The sequence below is a fragment of the Squalius cephalus genome (assembly GCF_949319135.1).
Source record: "Squalius cephalus genome assembly, chromosome: 25".
Lineage (NCBI taxonomy): Eukaryota > Metazoa > Chordata > Actinopteri > Cypriniformes > Leuciscidae > Squalius > Squalius cephalus.
In genome coordinates, this window is record NC_137146.1 from 26278267 (window position 1) to 26290849 (window position 12583).

Sequence of the window (12583 nt, forward strand, 5' to 3'; positions counted from 1 at the left end):
CTTGAGGCTAAATATCCCTATGAGTTGTCTAAGGGGTCAGACATATGATGGTGCAGCCAATATGTCAGGAAGACATTCGGGGGCACAAGCAGAACTTAAAAGACAGCAGCCATTGGCTTTGCATGTGCATTGTGGGTCACACTGTCTTAACTTGATCACACAGTCTGCTTGCCTAGCCAGTCCCGTGATACGTGATGCCTTGCAGTGGGTCCATGAGCTAGGGACATTAAGCCACCAGTCTGGGAAATTTAAGGCCTTATTTTCAGCAGTAGCAGCAGGTTCAGAAAGACAGTCGATATCACTCAGACCACTGTGCCCAACCAGGTGGACAGTCCGAGGAAAAGCTATCAGAGCAGTGCTGTCTCAGTATGGGAGTGTTTTATCTAGCTTGGAGGAGATGGCATCAAATGGATCTAACACAGGTGTGAGGGCAAATGGACTACGAGAGAGATTTGAAAAGGGGAAAACTGTGCTTGGACTGTTTTTGGCGTTAGAAGTGATTGATGAGTTAGAGTGTCTGAACAAGTCCCTGCAAAAACGGACAGAAACAATTGCAGGAATGAGAAGGTCAATAGACTGTGTCAGATCTACTTTAAAAGGCAAAAGAAATGAGGACAGCTTTCAGGAGGTTTTTCAGAAAGCAGTGGCAATGGTTGACTCCCTTGGGATTGAGTCTATTCAGATTCCTCACCAAAGACAGCCACCAAAACGTTACACTGGTGGGGCGAGCCAGCACACTCCCAAGTCAGCTGAGGAGCATTATAGAACAGAGTTCTATAAAATGATAGATTGTGTTGATGCTCAGTTTCAGGACAGGTTCTTCAACCAACCAGATCTAGATGTATTGCAGAAGCTAGAGGAAATTCTACTGACTGGAAAAGTAGATGACATTGTTGATCACTATCCAGAACTGAATAGGGATAATCTAAAAGTCCAATTAGCCATGTTTCGGACTAAAAATACTTTCAAATCAAGTATTGAAGTGGCTAATATCATGAGAGGAATGGCTATTGAAGTGAGAGGCTTGTTTGATCAAGTTGAAACCCTTGTGAGGCTGCTTTTAGTCATCCCAGTCTCATCAGCTGAGGCTGAAAGAAGTTTCAGTGCTCTTAGGAGACTGAAAACATGGCTCAGATCAACAATGGCACAAGTGAGACTTAACAGTATTGCTGTGTGCCATGTCCACCAGGACAAACTGGACAAAGTTGATGTCAAAAAAATATGCCAACAGTTCATTTCTGTTAATGACAGACGTAGACATGTGTTTGGCTACTTCAAATAGCAAGGGACAAGACAGTAGACACAAAGTTAAGTGAAGTTAAGTCTCTGTCAAACTGCCTCCTTGTCATTATTTGTTACCTGTAACATTACCGAATTCATTATTGCATTACACTATAAGCGGAGTAAAGTTAATAAGTCTGTTAAACGGCCTCCTTGTTATTTGTTACCTGTAACATTACAGAATTCATTATTGCATTACACTATAAGCGGAGTAAAGTTAATAAGTCTGTTAAACGGCCTCCTTGTTATTTGTTACCTGTAACATTACAGAATTCATTATTGCATTACACTATAAGCGGAGTAAAGTTAATAAGTCTGTTAAACGGCCTCCTTGTTATTTGTTACCTGTAACATTACAGAATTCATTATTGCATTACACTATAAGCGGAGTAAAGTTAATAAGTCTGTTAAACGGCCTCCTTGTTATTTGTTACCTGTAACATTACAGAATTCATTATTGCATTACACTATAAGCGGAGTAAAGTTAATAAGCCTTCAAACTGCCTCCTTGTCATTATTTGTTACCTGTAACATTACAGAATTCATTAACATATTCAATGTTCAATTAACATAGGTCAATGTAGACTAAAAACCTTAATACATTATCCTATTAATTTCCTGAATCCTCAGGGGATGTCCCCACCAATCTCAAAATCAAACCTACGCCTCTGGCATTCATGCTTTAGCAGAGCATTACAATACAGTTGTTTGGTTTTCTGACAGGTTGCTAGGGTGTTGCTAGGATGGTCTGGGTTATTGTTGGGGTGGTTGCCAGGGAATTGCTATGTCATTTCTATGCTGTTCTGGGTGGTTTCCAGAGCGTTGCTTGAGTCTTTTAAGTGGTTGCTATGGTTGCTGGTTGTTGTCGCTAGGACATTACAATGTGGTTTCTAGGGTGTTCTGAGAAATTGTGTTCTGAGTTGTTGCCAGGACATTGTTATGCAGTTGCTAGCCAGTTGTAGTGGCTGGTTCTTAGGACGTTGCTGGGGAGCGTTTCTGGGTAGTTACCATAGTGTTGCTTGAGTCTTTTATGTGGTTTCTAGGGTGTGTCTAGGGTATTATAAGTTGCTGCCAGGGCATTGCTATGCAGGGCATTGAGTGTTCTGAGTAGTTGTTAGGATGTTGCTATGCGGTTGCTTAGGTTTCCTGGATGGTTGCTATGCAGTTGTTAAGGTGTTGTAGCTGGTAGCTAGGGTGTTCTGGATGGTTACCAGGGTTTTGCATGAGTCTTTCAGGTGGTTGAAAGGGTGTTGTTATAGGTGGTCGCCAGGGCTTTGCCATGTGGTTGCTATGGTTCTCTAAATAGTTGTGAGGGCGTTGGTATGGGTTTTTTATGGTGTTCTGGGATATTGTGTTCTGGGCGTTGCTTGAGTCTTTTAGGTGTTTGCTAGAGTGTTCTGGGTGGTTACCAGGGTGTTGCTTGAGTCTTTCAGGAGGTTACTAGGGCATTCTAGGTGGTCGCCAGGGCTGTGCCATGTGGTTGCAATGGTTCTCTAAATAGTTGCTAGGGTGTTGCTATGCAGTTTCTAGGGTGTTATGGGTTGTTGCCTGGGTGTTATTATGCGGTTGCCAGGGAGTTGCTAATAGTATATGTGACCCTGGATCACAAAACCAGTCACAAGTAGCACAGGTTTTTTTTGTGGCAATGGCCAAAAATGCATTGTATGGGTCAAAATTATAGATTTTTCTTTTATGCCAAAAATCATTAGGATTTTAAGTAAAGATCATGTTCCATGAAGATATTTTGTAAATTTCCTACCGTAATTAAATATATAAAACATTTATTTTTATGAGTGAATGCAGCACAATCGCGAACATAAATGGACAACTTTAAAGACTATTTTCTCAATGTATTTATTTTTTCACCCTCAGATTCCAGATTTTCAATAGTTGTCTCTTGGCCAAATATTGTCCTATCCTAACAAACCATTCATCAATGGAAAGCTTAGTTATTCAGCTTTCAGATGATGTATAAATCTCAATAAAAAAAAAAACAAATATGTCCCATGTTACTGGTTTTGTGGTCCAGGGTCACATATAGAAATAGTATTAATAGTGTTTGCTTAAGCAAACATTAATAATAACATATGGAAGTTGGGAAATGCAAATCTGTTATATATTTTAATGTCATTATGACAAAGTTGCACTGGAATGGGCATTGCATCATTAAAGTTTGTGTTCTAGACAACTGCTAATGAATGACATTGTTGCACATATGTAACTATGCATGGAATGCCTCTGTGTGGCTGCTTTCTGTATCATTGCACAAGGTTAGATTTTATCTCAAGTTCAAGTTGAGTAAATTCCTTTTACCTTGATAAAGTTGCTTACACAACGTCCTGTTCATACGGTAGAGAAATCGCAAAGAAAACACCTATTGCAGAGTAGATAACAGCCCTGAACAATAATATCTTCTCTGCTCTGGGTTTGTTTCTGGAACTTTCTTTGTATGTGATTACATTTTATCCGTGCTGAGGTGATGTGGCTCTTAACCTGAGCAATGGGAGAATTGCACTTGAGCCCTTATTTCTCATCTGATAGGATTCTGACCCTTGATTGACACCACCAGTAGATGCTTGGGTCGGTTTTACCTGTCATTCCCCAGACTCCAGACCTCTGTGAGAGTAATTATGGAACAAAAACTTAAAACCTCCGGTTCGTTCTGCTTTTGTCCTATATCATATATATGCAACGGCGCTACCAATCTCTGTCACTGTCGTGGTGCAGCAGCTGCTAGTCAACATGCCGCATGTGCAAATGAGCCACAGAAATATACTGGAGGCGTAATTAGCACTGTGCCATTTTGTCCCCTAGTCGAATGCCTTTTGCACTCTCATTGTTTTTAATTACTGCAGGAAATTCAGCACCAATCGGCGCAGTCATTTAGAGACCTTTGCTGGTTCGCTTGAACACAGGCAAGTTGACTTCCTGCAGTGCAGTGTTTCATGTTGTGTGATCATCATTTGGAACAGACTCTTTTGTAAAAAAAAAAAAAATGTCTTTCAAATCGGATCGTACTTAGCTAACTGGTGAGAAGTCATGATAGCTTTTTTTAAACAAGTGTATGCTGTGTAATTATAAAATGTGTAAAAACTACACTTTATTAAAGCAATAAAGCAAAACTGTAATGATGTTAAAATTGCAATGTAGTACATTTGAATATATCAATTTTAAATGTAATATTGCATAACAACCTTCAGTTAAAATTATAATCAAGTAATTTTCATGTTTGTTAGTCAACACATCAAAGTAAGCATACTTCTTTAAAGATTATTAAAACATGCAATGTTAAATAACGTAACACTTTATTTTACAGTGTCTTTGTAGCATATGTTACATGCACTAACAGAAAATTATGCATAATTGCATGCAACTGACCATAAACCAAACCCTAACACTATAGCTGTCATGTTCTGTGTGTTCTGTTTCATTTTCATGCACTTTTAGTTTGTTTCTCTTCCGTCATATGTTCCTTTTGTTCTAGTTTCACGCCACTCATCAGTTACTATTTAGTTCAGTATCCCTGTTTATTTAAGTTCCTCGTGTTCAGTTAATTGTCAGGTATTGTGGTTACTTTGTCTTATTCCATGTGTATTTGAGTTTGTTTAATTGATACATCTTTTGGGTTACACTTCATCAGTCCGTGTCATTGTTACAGTGTAATTACACATTTAAGTACTGAGTAATAATAATTAACTACATGTACTTACTAGGGTTAGGGTTAGAATTAGGGTTTGCTTTGGGCTAGTTACATGTAATTATGCATCATTTACTGTTTTTACTAAAGTAAATACATGTAACGGACACAGTAAAATAAAGTGTGACCATCTTTTGTTCATTGAAACCTTTTTGGACTCATCTTCATCATCATCACATTATCTGCAAGTGCAGTTTTATACTTTTAAGATATGAAAAACTGAAGTGCACATTCAACACAATCAAGCGTTGAAGCGTGCTTCTTTTTCATAAAGGAGTATTGTCATTTTTGTCTTAACTATACCTTTAAGGCCTAAAGATCTCGGTGTCTCGGGCTGGCAGGATTTCTATGTGCGTGTGACTCTGAAACACAGTTGGAATCAGGTTAACATTCACAAGATCGTCTCGTTAACGCACTTCCGATTCACAATATGCCTTAAGCATTTTTTTTATATCAATTTCAAATATCATGTGCCCAGAACTCAAAGCTCTGGATAATAATAGGAGAGGGAGTAATATTCGATACCCTGCCGAAAAAAAACCTGTGACTCCTGTTAGGAAAAGACGTTCCCATTCTTTATTCATGCTATTCCCCGGCAATATCGTTGTACAAGGAAACTTTATATCACCGAGAATAAAAAAAAAAGATAAAAAGAAACAGAGGGGTATAAATCGATGTGGGCTGTGAAATCTGACCCAGTAAAAAGTCTTCTCATTGACAAGACGGGCGGCCAGTGTACGCATTGCTGCTGTAGTAAATCGTAGCAGATTCCTCCCTGGGGACATGTGGTGAAGTAGAGGGCTAGCGTTTGACAGAAACATTATTCAAATCATCCTCCTCATTTTTCGCTTTCTTTTTTTTTTTTCTTTTTTTTTTTGAGCTCTTGAATGCAAAAGTCTGGCATTTAGGTGCATTTTCAGCGAATGCATGGAGAGAAGGTATATTCTGTCCTGTCACGGTCAGAGGTGTGTGACAGGCCCCCTGAGCGTGTCTGTTTATGAATTAAATATTTAATTTGGACACGTTCCATTCCCTGTCGCCCAGTGCCCGCCACAACAATGAAAAGGTCATGTCACATCACTCTAATCACTCTGAACGTGTTTCTGTGTACGCGAGTGTTCGTGTAACTGAGAAATACAGGTTAGAGCGAGACGGGCAATAACAGAGAAAACACTTTAACATCTAACGGCCTGTCCAGTGAATACATTATGTTGTGACAGGCTTTACATTTTTTTGTCACTGATGTAACAAGTGCTTTTCTCTTCACTTGATTCACCACCACATGTTCCTGGATCAACATCTTTGTTGATCCTGGAACAACTTTCCAGTCAACCAATCAGATTTGAGGGACAAGTTTACAGTTTATGTCAAGTTTAGGCTTAGAATCAGGGTGAAGTGCTTCAACATCAGTGTTATTCACTTATCATTTCTCTCTGATTTTAGGGAAAGGTTATGGGTAGGGTTAGGTTTAGGGGTAGGGATAGGGTAAGGACTAAATGTTGGGATAGGAATGTTATTCCAGGGTCAAAATATGTTGATCAAGGAACATGTCAAAAAATAAATAAATAAATAAATAAAAATCTAGATAAACTCATTAATATAGTGGAAGAAAGGTATATTTAAAGTAGCTGTTTTTTTTTTTTTTTAAATACTATAAAACTAAAATACTGTAAACTGTGGAAGCTGCCATGGTATTAAAAAAAATAAAGATAATTCCTACTTTTTATCCTTTTTTATCTCACAATTCTTACTTTTTTCTCAGAATTATGAGCTATAAACTCGCAACTGCAAGAAAAAAGTTAAAATTGGTAAATAAACTTGCAATTCTGACTTTTTTTTTCTCGGAATTGCGACCTTTAAATCTTGCAATTCTGACTTTATAACTCGCAGTTGTGAGTTTATATCACTTAATTCTGAGAAAAAAGTCAGAATTGTGAGGTAAAAAGTCACAATTGCCTTTTTTATTTTTTATTCAGTGGCGGAAACAAGCTTGCAAAGTAAGCTAATAGCAAATAAATAAAGAATAAACACTAACAGTTATATTGAACACTAAATTGGAATTGACACATTGTGAAGAAAAAAATAGAAATTAAAGCTAAATGAAAACAATCTAAACCATAACAAATCAGTTACATATTCCATGTATCGAAAAAGTCTTCTCTGAATGGTGGAATTCATTGCTGGTGAAAAAGACTGTGTGTGTGAGTGTGTGTGTGTTCTGCTTGGAAAAAAGATCTCTGCAATGCACTTTGCAATGCTTGTGGCGCAACACTGAGCCTGTGTCATTCATCAATGCGTTGACACATGAAGCAGACACAACCCTGCCTGTCAGACACCAGGATGGAACAAGGCCATTTTTTACTGCATCAAACAGTAATCCACTGCAAGACAGCAGTGAACAGTCATCCCCGTCACACCCTTAGAACAGGTACTGTAAATGACATAAACCTCAGAATGACTCAATTTAACACAAACATTACACACTCTACTCTTGCTAATCTATCATTTTGTGGCTCAGGTGAGTCACTGTCATGCCAGACATGTCCAAATCTGATGAATTTGAAAAGCCTATAGTCTGACTTTATGCACTCAAATGAGCCAACTGTGAGTCACTGTCGCCAAATCATCCACACTTTGCTCCAGGTTCGTGGTCCGGTTTATACTGTTTAATCCTGCATCACATTGAGTGAAAAGGACAGAAGACCCTCACAGTGCAGCAGCCAGCTCACTTATCTACCATCAGCATAATCTGTACACATAGACCATTCAGGCTCTGCTGCAGCACAATGCCTTTGTTTGCCTAGCAATAGAAACCAGTTGTCCACTGCTGAGTCAATATTTACACCCTGTTGGAATGTGGGTTGTGCTGCCTCCCTAATACTATAGCCCAAGCTCATTTTCAATCTCCATCACTCGCTCTCTTTTTATGCATTGTTCTCCATCCTTCTTATGAAGTGCACAAACACAAATCCCCATGGGTGCAATGTAAAGGCTTTCCATCTGCAGTCACATAATGTTTCTGAGTGGGTGAAGGTTAGAGTATCTGGTCTGAGATTTTCCTAACCCAATTCCTTGCCCCTCACTTGATTTTGTCTGTCAGGTTCTTGTATCTACATCCTTGTTGGTTCTGCAATGGCATTTCTATCAACCAATCATAGGAATGGAGTTGGACTCTTAACAACATTAATTTCAACATTTAGGTCTCATTTTAGTTCTATTCACAAGTAAAGTGTGTAAAACTGAAAAGGTAATGCTGTTCTCAAACGGGTTTGAGCAAAAGTGAAGAATATGGATGTGATCATGGCTAGAGAAAAGAGGCCAACTTGGCATGTCAATCTTGCAAATGGAGCTTGAGGCGAGTAGGTTTAAGTTTAAGTGCCATGTCGCATTGATCAATATTGCGTTTGCGTATGTTGCGTTTTTATTGGCTAGTCAGTAGATGTAGGTCGTAGCAGCAGACACAGGCTAAATATGATCAGGCTAAATTTCGGACACTGTCAGAAAAATATCGTAAACTATCTTTGGTCGCAAGACCGTGACAACAGCCGTCTTTGAACCTCTCTCACTGTACGACGTAGGACCACCGCTTAGGAGCCACGACCACAGAAATCACGATGATTTCACAATTTCATCTTCCTGTCTGGAACAGCCCAAAATTGTACAATGTGTGCCGGGCATAAGGTGAAGGAGTTACGGCAAGGGTAACCCTGCTCCTGGAGAGCTATCATCCTGCAGAGTTTAGAAACCCCAATCAAACACACCTGAACCAGCTAATCAAGGTGTTGCTTGAAAATAGAGAGGCTATTAGGCTTCTGACAACTCTTACAAAAATCCTTGAAAGTTTGCAGCTGGAATAGTTAACAAGAGGATGATTATAGACCAAACGAGGCTGTGAAAGCAGACTGATGAGTAGCTGAGTTTATATCTTCAGTGTGATGACCATGATAGTCTCTATAGTCCCATTTAACTACTTGTTATTAATGCATTTTATGTTGTAGGATAAAACTTGGGAATATAGTGAGCTTGTGATAACCATAGACCGTATTTCAAGCATTTAACCAAAAACCAGATGTGACAAAATGATAACTCCCTTTCGGGTTTGGCCTAAAAAAATGTGTGATCCCAGCAACACTCTATAACAGGCAGGTTGTGTTGGAGTAGAGTTGGAACTGAAGTCTGCATAAAGGTTGCCCTCCAACGGAAGCAGGGTCAGCTAGCAATGAGTTAGAGATAGGACAATGTATCTTTGACTGGAATTTTGTAGCATGAACATCAAAAGATGTTGATCTACTTGGCAAAAATCACCATCCCCTGACTGCCGGGAGAGATAGAACTGGCAATCGAGCCAAGGTCTTCACCACCCAGCGGATGCCTCTGCCATGAGCTCATTACATTCTCGCAGAATGACCCCTTTGTTGCCAGGGCTGCTTGGAGGCCGTGAATGGATTACGGAAGGAATGTGCAACATTGTAACTGCAGAGCTGATGAACTGGAGCTTGTCCTTGAGCCGCTATCCCTTGAACCACCCCCCCCTTTCTTCCTCTCCTCCCAGCACAGGTGTGAAAAGGAGGAAACCGGATGTCCCCATGTTCGTTAAGCAACCCTCCTTTCTGTCCAGGAAACATCATATCATCAAAACCATCTGATTATGTTATTTAAAAAATAAATTTGGTAATGCATCCATAGTAAATGAACTGTTTATGGAGGGACCTGGTCCTAGTCAGGAGGTCACTGCTCTCTTGAGACACAGTTGAGCCATTCATGCTCCAATCTCTTCCATTTATTAAAGCTGATATCATTTATTGTTTTCATGCCTTGTTTTGCCTTCAAATATAAAGAGATCTTAGTGGTACAATTACGTTGGTGAAGGAGGTTGCTCTTCTTGTGGTGAAAAGTTATTTTCAAAGGCTGATACTGTGAATGTGTTTTTCAAACAATGCAAAAACTTTTGGACTAAACAAATACAAAAGGCATTAATCATACAAGCTCGCTCAGCCTTGGACAAGGCTTTGTAAAATTTATTTCTTTTTCATTGTTAAATCCAAGACTGTCATTCATTTCTACCTTTTGTTATGTTATTCAAGTCTTACCTCGCTATCACTCAATGCCTTGTGCATGTTTTTAATTACATCAGTACCTGTGTTATCTAAACTTCCTGTTCTTGGTAGTAGGCCTGTCTGTTACACACTATTCCAGGAGCTGGAGAAATCACTTCAATGCTATGAATGCAACACGTGGGTTTCTGAGTTTCGCATATTTTACGAGGAATGTACACCATGTCTGCTGTCCCAAGGATTGCAGCTGTGATAAACAATGTTGGCATGATACTAACATGTGACAGTGACAAATCATTGGAAGGCTAGAAATCCTGGGAAGAAGTTAGAGAAGAGAGTGGCAGTCTAAGAATTGACTACTTTTTACTTTGATCTTGGTGTCATTGTGAACTTCGTTAACCTTAATAAATGTAAAATTCCAAATCCATCAAATGCATTAAAATACCAATAGTTCTTTGAAATCGATTTGGATTAATTTATAGAAAATCTACCACAGAAACCTCTCATCATATTAGATATTAATATTTCTACATTAACATAGCAGCCTGAAAATGATTGTGCTAAATTGGACTTAGGAATTTTAATCAAGTGCCGTAGCTCCAAGAATAATCTGAAGACAGATTCTTTTCAGCAATCAGAATAATTAATTATCCATGGTACAGAAAACTATATACTAGAGATACTTTGATTTCTCATGCAATTTTGAAATGCGTAATAAAATGAGGTTTATTATTTTTTTCCCCCCTATTAGATTATATCCAGCCTCAAAGTGACTGTTAAATGCACAAAGCAAAGGTATTATATGATTCACTATCTAATCAACGCCCCCAAAAAAAACAATAGGGGAAGCTCTCAAATTCTGCATTCTTGTGTATGCTCCTATTGGCCTTTGGGCAAAATGATGAAAAACTGCAGCAGTTCCTGTGGTTAAAGTGTGAACCACACTGAGTTGTCAATTGTCAGTTAAATGGAGCACAGTGCAATAAGCACCAGCACAGCCTGTTTGCTCGCCTATCCCCAAATCCTTCCCTCCATAACCCCCCATCTTTCCTCCCACACATTTACCCTGTGGGGTCCCAGTCGGGTGGAATACAGCACGAGTGGATGTGGCAGGTTGCCATAGAAACTTAATAAGCCACTGGCTGCAGAGAGACTTAGCTGGGGTAACTACTGAACCATGGTTTTAAAAGGTAATAAATTGTAAGCGGGGCAATATGTGGAAAGAGAGCCAGAAAGAGAATGGATGTCAGAAGGGAAGAAATGTGTTGTTTCGCCTGAGAATTGGGGTGTGAGTGAGGTTGAAACTGAATTAAATAGTTTGTCAAGCATGGTCTCAACTGTGAGCGCCACCGGAGCCGCGGGGCTGAAGGTTAAACGGCTGTCTGTGATGCTGATGTCGATTGCTTCCCTTTTGACGCGTGTCACCGTTCGTCTGCGGCGTCCCCATTCTTTATCCTCTCCTACAATTGTCATTGCCTCGACTGGAATGCCCATCATGTGCACCTGTCTGCCGGCAAGAATTGATGTGGGGCTCGCTGTCATAGCTCAGATAGCTCCTACGGCTGCTCTGTTGCCAAGTATCCTTTGTGGCTGCAAACCTTTCATTAGCGCCAGTGCTGTAAATCTATCATTAATTATTGGGCTTGGCATTTACAGAGGGACCTCTGATTGATAGCGGAGACGGCCGCAAGCATGGTGTAGACTGTTTAGAGAGCAGATCCATAATGGCTGGCAACAAGGTGGAATTTGTCTAAGTTTTAATATCCAGAAGTCTTGCCATTCATCTTGCTAACTCTATCACATCGCAGATTTCAGGAATTGGCTTCCAGGTGTTCATCTACAGCCGGCAGCTATCAGCTTCTAGCCCAAGACTGGTTGCCCAAAAAGGTTGTCGAAAAAGAGAAGGGGTGTAACCCTGGCATCTGTCCTTGGCCTCTGTCCATCATTATGGCCTCCCAATCATCCCCATATATACTAATTGGCTTCATCACGCTGTCTCCTCTCCACCAATAAGCTGGTGTGTGTTGGGCGTTCTGGCGCAATATGGCTGCCGTTGCATCATCCAGGTGATGCTGCACATTGGTGGTTGTTGAGGAGATTCCTCCTTCCACATGTAAAGTGCTTTGAGTACCCAGAAAAGTGCTATATAAATGTAACAAATTATTATTATTCCATGTGTTGAAGTGTTTGTGGCAATGTGTGCTTGGTGAGGGGCGGCATAAGTGTCCTAAGTGGCCACTCACTGTTTTCCTGAGGCTCAGGTCAAGGAAAACTCTTTAAATTTGGCTGAACTCAAGATACCTGAACAAGCTGGACATGGTTGTTTTAGAAATGATTGTGGGAACTCCAAATTTGAACTCTGGCCCCATTTTCACCTGGGCCCAGTTGCAAAAATGAATCACTCATTAAGACATTGTCCGAATTAAGACATTCTGCTGGAGACGTTGGGGTTTAAAAGTGCTCCCAGCATATCTTGTATTGTCTCCCAGTGCACAGGTACAAATGAACAAACAGGTATTCACGCCTCTGTTGAGTCGATGTTTCTGTGTAT